This window comes from Mus caroli, chromosome 4 (genome assembly GCF_900094665.2).
Source record: "Mus caroli chromosome 4, CAROLI_EIJ_v1.1, whole genome shotgun sequence".
Lineage (NCBI taxonomy): Eukaryota > Metazoa > Chordata > Mammalia > Rodentia > Muridae > Mus > Mus caroli.
In genome coordinates this window covers 134,243,142-134,257,489 of record NC_034573.1, presented here as the reverse complement: position 1 = coordinate 134,257,489, position 14,348 = coordinate 134,243,142, and positions in this window count along the sequence as shown.

Below are 14,348 nucleotides of genomic sequence, written 5' to 3'. Positions count from 1 at the left end.
AGAGAGAGAGAGAAAAAGACACAGTTATACCCTCCTGGGTATATACCCAAAGGCTGCTCCACTATACCACAACGACACTTGCTCAATTATGTTCATAGTAGCTTTATTTGTAATAGTCAAACACTGGGAACAACCTAGATGTCCTTTAAAGAAACAATGGATTAAGAAAATATGGTGCATTTACACAATTGAATATTACTCAAGTGTTTAAAAGAAGATAATATCATGAAAATTTCAGGCAAATGGATGAAACTAGAAAAAATTATCCTGAGTGAGGCAACTTAGACACAGGAAGACAAACATGGTGTATACTCACTTTTAAATGGATATTAGTTGTGAAGTAAAGGATAATCCATAGACACAGAAAGACTAAGAAACAAAGAGGCCTCAAGGGGGATGCATGAGTCTCCCTGGGAAGAGAAATTGTAATAAATATCTTGGGTGGACTGGTGTTGGGTAGGGATGGAACAGAAAGAATCAGATTTAGAGAAGATGGATGGAGAGAGTACTAGGGAGAGACAACTGGGACAGAGGTGGGGAACATCTCAGGGACAAGATAGAAACCCAGTGCAATGGAAATGCCCAGGAATATACATGGGTGACTCTAGCAAATAGTTCCAGTAATGGGGTATATAGAACCTGAACCAGCCATCTCATGCAACCAGACAAGGCTTCCAGGGGAGAGATTGGGACACCAACCACAGTCATAAAACCTTTGACCTACAAACTGTCCTTCCAGCAAGATGAGATAAAGCTAGGGTAGAAATTGTTGGAGTGGCCAACCAATGACTGGTTCAACTTGAGACCCATGCCATGAGAGGGAACCCGCTCCTGAAACTGCTTGGAATCCAGAAACCAGAGGCTAGATAACCAATGGACATAGGGTAGAACCAAAAACAGCCAGAAAATAATCAATGAAATTATTCCTAATGATACTCTATTATACTCATAGACAGACACCTAGTATAGTTGTCAATCTGTAACTAATGGGAACAAATGCAGAGACCCACAGTTAAACATTAGGCAGAGTTCTGGGAAGTCTTTGGGAGATGGGAAAGAAAGATAATAGGAGACAGAGGGGACAAGGACACCACAAAGAACCCAGAGAATCAACTAACCTAGTCTCATACAAGCTCACAGAGTCGGAACTAACAGCTAGGGAGCCTGCATAGCTCTGACCAAGATATTCTGCATATATGTTATGGTTGTGTAGCTTGATCTTCTTATGGTGCCCCTAACAATGGGAGCAGGGGCTATCTCTGAGTGTTTTACCTACTTTCAGTATCATTTTCCTCCTACTGGGTTGTGTCATGCAGTCTTAATAAGAGTGGAGGTGCTTAGTCTTATTGCAACATGATATGCCATGTTTGGTTGATTTTGGCCTGCCAATTTCTGAAGGGGAATGAAGGAGGAGTGGATAGGGCAAGAGAGGAGGGAGAGAGAGGAACTGGGAGGGGAGGCAAAGAGGAAACTGTGGTTGGGACATAATATATGAGAAAAGAATAAATAACAAAGTTGAAAATAAAAAGAACCAAGACCACCACTTCTGCTAAAATACTTGGCCCAAGAGGGACCCTCCTGGAGCCCTCAGGACACAGGAACCAAGGAACAGACAAGGGACAGGATCCTTGGGGTTTCTGGTTCCCATCAGTGCCTCGGGGCTGACCCTTTGCCACAGCTCTCCATACCCAAATCCCACCAGGAGAGACTGGTCTCCCAGGAGTGATGACATACCTGAGAGCACAGGTGAGATCACTACTTCTGCTTAAATACTTGGCCCAAGAGGGACCCTCCAGGAGCACTTAGGACACAGTAACCAAGGAATATCCATAGTACTACTTGAGGACCCAGCTATACCACTACTCCAGGCATATACCCAGAAGATGCTCCAATATGTAATAAGGACACATGCCCCACTATGCTCATAGCAGCCTTATTTATAATAGCCAGAATCTGGAAAGAACCCAGATGTCCCTCAGTAGAGGAATGGATACAGAAAATGTGGTATATTTACACAATGGGGTACTACTAAGCTATTAAAATTGACGAATTCATGAAATTCTTAGGCAAATGCATAGAACTAGAAAAATATCATCTTGAGTGAGGTAACCCAATCACAAAAGAACACACTTGGTATGTACTCACTAATAGTGGATATTAGGCAAAGTGCGTGGAATACCCACGATACAACTCACGGACCATGTGAAGCTCAGTAGAAAGGAAGACCCAAGAATGGATGCTTCAGTCCTACTTAGAGGAGGGTGCAAAATAATCAAGAGAAGTAGAGGGTGGTAGGGACTTGGGAGGAAGAGAGGAAGGGGTGGGGAAAAAGAAGAGCAGAATCAGGTATGGGAGGAGATGGAAGAGATGTACAGAGGGACAGGAAATTGAACAAAGGTGTGTATTAATGGGGGATGAGGGACTGGGGGTAGCAAATATAAAGTCCCAGATGCCAGCAAAGCAAGAGCCTCCCAGGACCTCATGGGTCCTGAACATGACATCAGCTGAAATACCCCACAATGTGGGGGGAGAACCTGTGGAGACCATTTCCAGAGGTTAGGCATGGCCCCCTGGTTGAGGTGTGGGGCCATCCACCCATCTCCAAAATTTTAACCCAGAATTGCTCCTGTCTAAAGAAAATACAGGGACAAAGAGTGGAACAGAGACTGGAGGAAAAGCTATCCAGAGACTGCCACACCTGGAGATCTATCCCACATGTAGACACCAAATCCAAATACTATTGCTGATGTCAAGAAGTGCTTGCTGACAGGAGCCTGATACAGCTGTCTCCTGAGAGGCTCTGCCAGATCTTGACCAATACAGATGTGGATGCCCACAGCCAACCACTGGAACTGAGCACAGGGATCCCAAGGGAAGAGTTAGGGGAAAGACTGAAGTAGCTGAAGGAGCCCTATTTGGCATCAATGTGAGGAGAAGTCCTTGGTCCTGAGAAGGCTTGATGCCCCAGTGTTGAGGAATGCTAGGGCAATGAGGCAGGTGGTAGTGGGTGGGTGAGCCAGGGAGCACCCTCAAAGAAACAGGGTAAGTGGGGACGGGATAGGGGGTTTTCAGAGGGGAAACTGGAAAAGGGGATAACATTTGAAATGTAAACAAATAAAATATCCAATTAAAAAAAAGAAGAAGAAGAAGAAGAAGAAGATAAAAAAGAACCATGTCATCAGCATTTTTTTTCTTCATAGATGAGAATAAACAGGCCTGAGACATTTCCATTAACTAGAGCGCAGTGAACCCAAACATATTAGTCTGGGGGTAATGAATATTAAAGTTTTTAAGGAGTATTTTAAAGTTGATCTTGCAGCTTCAAATGAGAAAGAAGCAGCAGCATCAAAATGGCAAAAGTGTGTAAAACACAAGTTTGAAAAATAAGGTAGCACATGCAGAAGAAAAGTTTAATTGGCTGAGGATGGAGCAGAGTTTGATGAAAAGAATCCCGGTGATGTATACAAGTATAACAAGGGGAAGGGAAAAATATCCTAGTTAAGTTTCCAGTCCACCATTTTGTCTAAAATCAGTTAAGTGTGATATGGAAATTTCTCTTTCTTTTGAAAAATATTTATTTTATTAAATTATTATGTGTATGGGGAGAGAAGATTATGTGTATGTAAGTACAGATATCCAAAGAAGCCAGATGTGTCACATCTCCCTGAAATTTACACCATTGTGAGCCTACCAATATGGATGCTGGCAACCAAAATCAGCTCCTCTGCAAGAGCAGTATGTATTCTTAACTCTTAAGCTGTCTCTCCAGCCCCATGGGAAATTATCTTACTGTAACAGTAGACCCAAATATTATCAACCATGAACTTTCTCTTGTCACTAGACAGAATGATTACAGCAAAACTTATGATGATACAGCCCAGTTGCAAAATTCACATAGGACATAAAGATAAGGAGGGGGAATGCCCGAAGAAGTTACTCTGTGTAACACCAGGTGCTGTGGGTGAGAATTCACACCCACCCTGTCTTATTTACGTAATGTTCTCATGGCCTCTGCCTCTGCCTTTCCTTAGGTTGGGGTGTGTAAGCTAGCCAGAATTGAGGCTAAATAAGACAATCTGACAGATGGTGAGGCCTTCCCCGACTGGAGACACAGAAAGGCTATTACTACCTTAGCAGTAGATTACTCACTCACTCACCTGATGAATTTAACTGCATTCCTTTGGAGCTGGTATGCAGGGACAAAATGAGCCACACTGAATAGTGACCGATGGGCAACCAGTCAGATACATCATGCTCATGACTCCAGGGCTTAAATATTTGAGGTCTTTTAACATATGAATAACATCCTTATTGGCTTTTGTATATATCAGTGCTAACATCTCTTAAGTCATTGTACTTTTCTATTATTTTTGAGATTACAATATAATTATGACAATATTATAATGATGTAATTATGTTATAATTATGTTATAATTACATCATTACCCCTTCCCTCCCCTCCCTCCAAACCTTCTTGCTCTCTTTCAAATTCAGGTCTTTTTATACCATTGTTATATATGTAACACTCTAATATCTTTAATTAATAAATGGTTGCTAATTATAAGCACTTACTGCCTAGACTGAAAATGTCACATTTGTGTCACCAAAGTGCTTTTTTATTTACTGCCTAAAGGTCTCTGTCTTGGGGTTTCTATTGGTGACAAAATCCAATGACTGAAAACAACTTTTGGAGGAAAGGATTAGTCTAGCTTACACTTCTATATTCCTGTTCATCATCAAAGGAAGTCAGGACAGAAACCCACACAGGGAAAGAACCTGGAGGCAGGAGTTGATGCAGAGGCCATAAAGGGATGCTGCTGTTTGTTCCTCGTGGCTTGCTCAGCCTGCTTTCTTATGGAACCCAGGACCACAAGCCCAGGGGTGGCACCATTCACAATGGGCTGGGCCATCCCCCAATAATCACTAATTAAGAAAATGCCCTACATCTGGATCTTATGGAGACATTTTCTCAAGTGAGGTTCCTTCCTTTCAGGTTAACTCTAGCTTGTGTCTAAGTGACATGCCACTAACCAGCAGACTATCACTCCCTAGACATTTTCTTTCTCAAGCTGCCACTTTATTTTTATGTCTGTACTTAACCTTTCTTTTCACCCACCCTCTCTCCTTTCTTAAAGACCAGAATCAAATGTTCTTTAATTTTTATTTTTACATTTTTGTGTATGCATGTTTTTTCTTGCCTATGTGTATGTCTGTGTACCATGTGCATGGTTGGTGTTTGCAGAGGCCAGAAGAGGGCATATGATCCCCTATAACTGGAGTTGCAGATGGTTGTGAGCCACCATTGGGTTTGGGGACTGGAGCTTGGGTCCTCTGCAGGAGCAACTAGTGCTTCTCACTGCTGAGTCATCTCTTTAGGTCCTATTATTCAATATTCTTAATTAATAAGACAAATACCCACTATATCAGCCTTCTGTTTTCTCATCTTTCTAGAGAGCAAAAGCCTTTGCCCAGAGTGTCTCACAAACATGTAATTCCAGATCCTTCTAAGAATAGAAAAATTGTTAAAAACATGAGTGGGTTGGGAGATGTGAAAGGACATGTATTTCGTGGCTGGCATAAGCTTTATCGCATGTAACTGTGATCATTTCCTGCGAGATGATAGACTTGCCCTCAGTCAGATTTGAGCAGAATTAGATTTGAACCAAATTGAATTTGAATTAAATGTCATTTTATCCCTGTGCTGCAAACCTCTTGCCAACTGATTGGATGTAGCCAGATTGCTTTATATGCATGGTTTCTGCCTCTTGATTAAGAAATCAGACTAGAGGCTGCCTCTGTGTAGCCAGGAGACAAAGAATCAGAATAAAAAATATATAGGAGAAACTCTATCCCAGTGAAAGACAGCAAGGACGAAGCTCAGAAATTCACAAGAGTAACCTGAAAAGTGTGGTGAGAAACAAGGTGACTGGGACAGAAAAGAAGCCAAACTGGACACCATTGCAGACCCAGGATTCCACAGCAGGCAGAGAGGGAGTGGAAGTGGCAGGCTCCTCCAAGAGATGCCAGGCAGCCCTGTAGAAAAGGTACTAATGGTCCTTCCTCAGGACAAGCCAAAATCCTCACAAGCCTCAAGACTAGTTGAGGGTCTTGAGACCTTGAGAGACTGCAGCCTGTGAATGTCAACCAGACTACTTCACACCCACATAGCATTCCCCCCTCAAGATAATTACTATCTAGGAAGTCTTGAAAGGGTAAAGACAGATAGGCCTTCCCTGAGGATGGAGCTCACTTCTGTGGCTCCTTTTCATACTGCCAATGCCCTTGGGAGGCACCCCTGATGGACACCCCAGTAGTAGAAGCAGGGGAGTCTCAGGAGAGAGAGAGACACACTGCACAGACTCCAAAGGTAAGTGTGGCCAGCAGAGGCCCATGGCATGCAAAAATGGGAAACTACCAATAGAAGATAGCTTTCGTGAACATAATGGAGTGTAAAGACTATTATAAAACACAGGAAACAGTATCACAAATCTGACCTGCCCCAAACACTGGCAGCCTCCAGTTTTTGAAGACGCAGACTCTGTTTTATGCTTCATCTTTTAGTCTCCTTATGAGTTTTTCATTTTAATTACTCTTCCAGTGCTATATTTTCTTACCTATTATTTAAAAAAAAAAAGTTTTCCTTTTTTTTTTCAAACTTTTTTTCCTTTGCAAACTGATTGACTGGAAAAAAAAAAAAACACAGCTAGATACAAGTTCATGCTGCCTGTAAGAAACAGAGTTCACAGCTAAAGACATCCACAGACTGAGAGTCAGAACTTAAAAGTCTACCAGGAGACTGGAGAGATGGTTCAGTGGTTAAGAGCACTGGCTACTCTTCCAAAGGATAGGGGTCAAATTCCTAGCACCTATGGTGACTCACAATTGTCTGTGACCCCAGTCCCAGGGGATTGGGTGTTCTCTTCTGACTTTTGCAAACAGTGCATGCATGTCGTACACAGACATACATGCAGGCAAAGCCCTATACACATAATTTAAAAGAAAATAACAATAAGATGGAACCTTCAAGAAGGCTCAGGACAATATGGAGTTACTGCAAAGTCCCATGAGACCTTTAAAGAAGAGTTAACGTCAAAGACCCTCAAGTCATTCCACAAAGTGGAAAGAGGAACACTATCCAGCCATTATACAAAGCCAGCAGCACTTCATACCAAAATCAGACACAGAAACAATAATAGCAATATAAAAATCCCTACAAGACAATCTCCTCAATGATCATAGCTTAAAATAAATCAGTAAATTTCTTGCAAACCACGTTTAAGATCACATTAAGAAAGTTGTGCACTGTGGCTAACTGGATTTCATCCCATAGATTCAAAATTGGCTCAATATATACAAATCAATAAAGGTAATGCAAAACATAAATATACTCAAGGAGTGAAATTACACAATTATCCCTACAGATGCAGATTAGAACTTTGAAAAGTACAGCTTACCCTTTTCTACCCAGGGAATGATCTACCTAAGACAGGTACACTCAGCTTCAGGTGAGTGAGATTATTAAGCATGAGAAGAAAGAAGAATAGATAGCAAGTAGGTAGAAACAGCTGTCAGACCACAAAACATCAAATAAAATGCTTACAAAATTCAGTAGAAGCAATTGGAGTAGGCTGATCAGGAGAGCAAATGAAATCACATTATCAAATCAGGGACTTGACGTTTCCTATGTGTAACTGCTGAAATCCTTGGAAACTACTGAAATAGGACAGAGTATCTGATTGAGAAACTTCCAGGCAGAGGAGAGCATTTCTCCACTGATGAGATTCCAGGTTCTTATTCCCGCCACTGATGTTTTCTCACAGTGGGATAAATGACAGTAGCCTCTATTGGAAAAGCTCTTTGTAGCTGTTCTCAAGGGTGCAATATTTTTATTCAAGCTTGCCCTCCTTCCATTATCAAGAGAACACTATTTTTACTCTTGAGCTGTTTTACTCTTCTCCTTTCTTTTTGCCACAAACAAGGTCAAAGGACAAGCCATTCCTAATCAAGGATGCTTGGAGAAAACTTTAAGACATGGGAGAAGAACTGAGGAACCTAAAGAGGACAAGGACTCCACAAAAAGTGTAACAGAGTCTACTAACCTGGACACTTTGGGGATCCCAGAGACTGGGTCACCAACCAAAGAGTGAGCACGGGCTAGAACTCGGCCCCCTGCACATATGTAGCAAACGAAGAGCTTGGTTTTAATGCTGGTCACCCAACAACTGAAGCAGGAGCTGTCCCTGAGCCTGTTGCCTGACTGCCTGCCTCTGGACCCCAGCTATTAAATGGATAGCCTTGTCTAGCCTCAATGGGAGGGGATGCATCAAGTCCTGCAGAAATTTTATGTGGGGGGTTGAGGTGGGGGGTGAGGGTGGAGTGGAGTTATTGGGGCAGTGGGGATGGGGGATAAGTGGGGAATGACACACAGTATGGGGCTTCCTTCACCTTCTCAATAGAGAAGGGGAAGATGGAATGGGGGAGTAAAAAGTTTTTTATAATTATAAAAGTCATTTGTGAATAATATACTCATTTAACATTCAGATTTTACTACAAGATACTTCCTTTATTTATAAAATTTTCTATTGTATTTTTTCTCTTTACTTTATTTTCACAATTACTATTCTTTCCATTAACATGCTTCTTCTATACTCTAGTATCTCCCAAGATCACTTGCAGCTGGAGGAAGGAATGAAGGAGCAGTGACTACAATTCCAAGGGAGAGTCCTGTGAGCCCCACTTCCCTCCCAGTCATGAGCATCAATAGCCTCATCACCTTTACTATAAGCCTTCCTACCTTTGCATAAGGTAACCTCTAGTCCAAGGTAGCAGTAGGGAAGAGGGGAAAAGCTGTACCTGGGATGAAGACATTATCCTGGGTTGTCTAAATGACTGATACAATCATACAAGTCCTTATAGAAGGGAGACTGGAAAGTCAGGGAGGGGATAAAAGCAGATGACAGAATAATTGGGGGATCAGATCATGAGATGAAGAACAAAGATGGACTCTTGAACCTAGAAAAGAGAAAGATCTGAATATGAACATCCAGATGAACTGTGCTTTCTACACTGAGTCTGCGACTTCTACCTCCAGAATGGAAAGAGAATTAAGCTGCTAAATTCATGGCAATTTATTACAGTATCTATAGGGAACTAATACAGCTCAACCCTATTCTTCCTCTACATGAGTGTGTTAACAGAGATGCACCATAAAATGTAAAGAGCTGTCAACCAAACCATCCCAGTGTTGGCTATTGTCCCTTCTCCTCTGGATGTGCCCTCCACCTTCTTTTACATTCTCTGTGACTTTGGAAACTGGTTTCATGAGTCCATTTGTAAGTCTCTTTGTCCTCTGTCACCCTGAGAGGTCTGGACATTGAAGAGTACAGAGATGTGGGAACATTTTGGAAGGGTAAAGAGGAATCCTGGACCTTGTTATTAAGCCCAGTGAGATTGCCTTCCTACATGTCCAGGTTGAAGACTCAGATCCAGCTAAAAGCTATCATCACACAGTTCTGGGATTCACTTCTGTGACTGTGGTGGAACCCTGCAGTTACCAGCTATACTATCCATGGCGTCTATGTAGTTCCTTATGAAGCTCTTCTACCTGAGTGTCCATCTGTTTCCCAGATGGCTCCAATCACATAACTGTAACATTACCCTTCTTTCTCATTTAGCCTATGAGAAGAATGTGTAACTCAAGTGTGTGGGTAGGCATGTTCACTGAAATCAGGAAATTGTGCCAGGTGGCTCTGGACATTCTGCCTGTGGCCATGAAGAGCAGGTAGGCATTTCCTCTAGACATCTGTGCATGCTTGGATCATTCCCTCATGACCTTACTGAGAGAAGCCAATTCTCCCTCACAGAATTACGAGGCTAGAGATGGGAAGAGTCTAGCATCACTCTTTGGGAGAGCCTTTTACTGGGGGAATCTTCACTTTAAATGCTTCATACCTTCTGAGTTTACTTGAGTGCAAAGCAAGAAGTATTTATCATCAGAGAACAGAATCATTTAGCATTGATGATAAAGGATACTATTTAAGCTGAATCTTGTCCTTGCCCCCTAATCTATATCTAAACTCCTAACCACTAAACACTCTAGAATGAGACGTTATTTGAATTTAGGTCCCTAGCAAGGCTGTTCCATTAAGGCCCTGTCAACTGTGACTAGCCTACTTATCCAAGGGGAGATTTTGGACATGGAGACAAACAGAAAAATGAAAGGGAGAGAACAGCCTTATCTAAGCTAGAGACTGCAGTGGCTCTTTCTTTTGTAACCCCCAGAAGAAGCCAATCTTGCTCTCACCTTGATCTTGCACTTTCAGCCTCTCTGAAGTGTCAGAGACTAATGTTCTGCTGTTTAACCCCCTCAGTCTGCAGCGTTTTATAGCAGTCTGAGCAAAAACTACTACAGACATCTGTAGTAATGATACATTTGCAAGTGCTTGAAGAAAACAGAAACACAATACATGAGAGAAAATATAGTTAGAAGTTCTGGACAACTCCAAAAATATTAAGTGCATTGAAATGCACTACATGGATCTATAATGCAGGAACACTTGGCCTCAGGATTCTGGAGAGAACATGGCTGAGCCACAGGGATTCCGACCATCATGGTCAAATTAGTGAGTATTCTTGTGTGCCAGAGGCTGAGAGACTCTTGGCTTTCCTGTGCACAGGGAGTAGAACAGTCCCAGAACCCACCCCCACCCCCCCCACACTTTTTTTGAATAGCACTAAAGTAGGGAAATAAAGCATGGGGATTATTTGAAGGAGCTGGGAATCATTTTCAAAGGCTCAGATCTGCTGGATTACAAAAGATATTTTGAAGCAACAATTTGACAATATTAAGGGTGATATTGGTTCAGTGTTTAAAGATAATTATTGGGCAGCTGTTCTTGCAAGGAGAGTATGTATGCATGCCTGTGTGTGTGTGTGTGTGTGTGTGTGTGTGTGTGTGTGTGTGTGTGTGTGTGCATGCGTATTAAGTTGTGGTGGCCTTTGGTCAAGGAGAATCTTATGCAATAGTTCTGACCACATAATCTGTAATAGTGTATGCAGAACCTTCCTTTATTGCCACCTGGTTTTATTTATTTTGTTAATTTTGACAGAAATGACTTCCTTATGATCCTGAGAACATTCAGACAAGCATCCTCCCGGTTTAATTTTTGCCCTGTTGGAAACATTCCCATGAAGTACAGAAGCCAGTCTTCCCCAGCAGCAGCTGAGGAGACACACAGGGTCATCCTGCAAACAGGATTATGTCATTTTACCCACAGCTTCCAGGGTTTTCTTGGGGATTAGGAGCAACTGTTACTCTTGCAAAGAACCCACATTGAGTTCCCATCACCCACCTGGTGGCTCCCAACCTCGGTAACACCAGTTCTATGAAATCCACACCCTCTTCTGGCCTCCTTTAGTATACATCATGTATGTAGTACACAGACATACACTCAGGCAGAATACCCATACACATCACATGAGAAGTAAAGAAGAAAACTAAATCAAGCCTGTTGAATTAGACTTGGTGCTGCAATCTCAGCATTTGGGGAGTGGAGCAAGAGGATCAGATTCATCTTCAGTTCCAGGTCATCCTCAGCTACATAGTGAGTTGAGGGACAAATCAAATAATAATGATACTGTTCAGTGTGTTGAGAGTATAGGAATGATCACTTCCAGTCTAGTCTGGATTGCAATATTGACACAGCTATTCTGAGGGATAATGTGTCTCTATATAGCAAAAATGTGGAAGTATTCTCTTGTTAAAACTTGTCAATCCTTACGTAGAGTTTATTTTTCTCCTACTAAGATAACTATTACCCAAAAGTTGAGAAAAATTAGAGACAATCTAGATGTCTAGCCATAATTGATTAAATCAATTAGGGAGTTGCGTTTGGTGGACTCTGAAAATTATATAAATAAATTTATCAGTATGGAGAAAAGAGCAGGTGAAAATGTCCCATGTAAATTCGTGTGCATCTGTACAAACACACATTTCTAGGATAGGTTTGGTTTGAGTTTATACAATTTTGAGGATATTAGTTAAGAAAAATATAAAGTTGTGGATCTGACTTAAATTCAAAGGTGGGGGAAGTATTGTGGTACATATCAGTAATCATGACACTTGGCAGCTGAGGGCAAAGGATTGCCACAAGTTTGAAGCTAGCCTGGAACATATAGTAAGGTCCAGGCCAGCCTGAGCTACTGTTGTGAGACCTTCTCTCAAAATAATAACAATAACATTACTGATGTGAGCCAGCACATTTACCACTGATTTTTTTCTTTCTTTTTTACTGTGTAGTGTAACTTTTATTTTTAAAAGTCTTTTTTTTTGTTTGTTTGTTTGTTTTTTTGTTTTTCGAGACAGAGTTTCTCTGTATAGCTCTGGCTGTCCTGAAACTCACTTTGTAGACCAGGCTGGCCTCAAACTCAGAAATCCTCCTGCCTCTGCCTCCCGAGTGCTGGGATTAAAGGCATGCGCCACCACACCCAGCAAAAGTCTTATTTTTAATGATGGTTTTTCAACACTTTAACCTCTCTTTTAGCCCCCTACCCACCAGAGGTAGTGGAAAAGAAAGGATATGAGGGATATGGACCTGTTTAGGATGGGTTGTTTGGAGCAAATCTTATCTGTGTTGTCAGGAAATCAGCAGTTTAGTTTATAGGGGTCAGCAGCGGCAGCTCCATTCACTCACAAACACTTTACAGATATATCAACAGCCGAATTCAGTAGAATCCAGTTAACAATGGCTGTGATGTGACCTAACAGGAATAGCCAGGCCTCAGCCTCAACACAAGTCAACAGAAGAGACCAGAGAAGAACATCCAAAAACATTCTCGGCTATGCCTCATTTAGTGAAGCAAAGATCAGTCAAGACATCAGACCAACAAGTGCTGCACAGAGAGCTATATAAGTAAGCCAAGCTCAGCCTCAGTCACTGTCCATTGAGTCCTTTTTATACTCCATTCCTCCAAGGGTCTTGTCTCAGCACATCTTGCCTCAGCATGTGCAGCTGACATCACTCTGTCAATTAGCCCGAATCCACAAAAGTGACAAGAAGTCATAACACACCACCATTTTTTGGCATATTTTTCTCTATGGATTCCCAACAAATAGAGCTCAACTACACAATGTAAGGTGAGCCAATATACATACATACATGATATATGTATATATGTGTATGTATATGTGTGTATATATAGATATAGATATCATTAATGAAAAATCCTTTATCATGTACCTTTTTACATGTATCATGTATCTTAGCCTTTCACCTATATCCACTTCAGCTAAATGTTCCTTCATGTGTTTGCCCAGGCAACACACCATCCAACTGACTTTCCAAAAAACTGTTAAGTTTCCACTTCAGTCTAGTTTCTTGAGATTTGATCTTGTGATGCACCCCTGGATGGCCTTGAACCTGTGGAGTTCTCTTGCCTCAACTTACAGGTTAAAGCACCATGCCCAGCTCTCATTTTTAATAATAATAATAATAATAATGATTATTATTATTATTATTTCTTTTTCCTGTATTGGATTTTGTTTGTTTATTAGGTATTGATTTTGTTTTGTTTTTTAATTCCATCACTCAGGAGGCAGAAGCAGGTGGATCTCTATGAGTTTGAGGACAGCCAGGAAGTCTGGAGAGAGAGAGAGACAGAGAGAGAAAGAGAGAGAGAGAGAGAGAGAGAGAGAGAGAGAGAGAGAGAGAGAGAGAAAGAGAGAGAGAGACNTTTTTAATTCCATCACTCAGGAGGCAGAAGCAGGTGGATCTCTATGAGTTTGAGGACAGCCAGGAAGTCTGGAGAGAGAGAGAGACAGAGAGAGAGAGAGAGAGAGAGAGAGAGAGAGAGAGAGAGAGAGAGAGAGAGAGAGAGAAAGAGAGAGAGAGACCCTGGGTCAAAAACAACCCATAAAATAAATAGATAAATAAATAAATAAAAAAGACTGCTCCAGGGATTTGGGGAATGGTTCAGTAGTAGGGTACTTGCATAGCAGCAGAGTCTTACAGTTAGTCCTCAGTGCTATGCACACACACACACACACACCAGGGAACATACAGAGAATTTTTATTTTTTAGTTAGTAGTATGTGTATATCAAAGTGAGTGTGCACACACCAAGACACATGTGTGAAGATGAAAGGATAAATAAATTTCTGGAGTGGTTTTCTGCTTCCACCATGGGTCCCAGAGATGAACTCAAGATGTCAGGTTTGCACAAGTGTTGCTGAGCCCCATAGAATACATTTTTACATCAGTATGTCTGCATAGATAGAAGATTTTTTTTTCTGTTGCTGTGACACAAACTTTAGCCTAACAGATTTGCAACCACCTGCCTGTTAAGAAACCC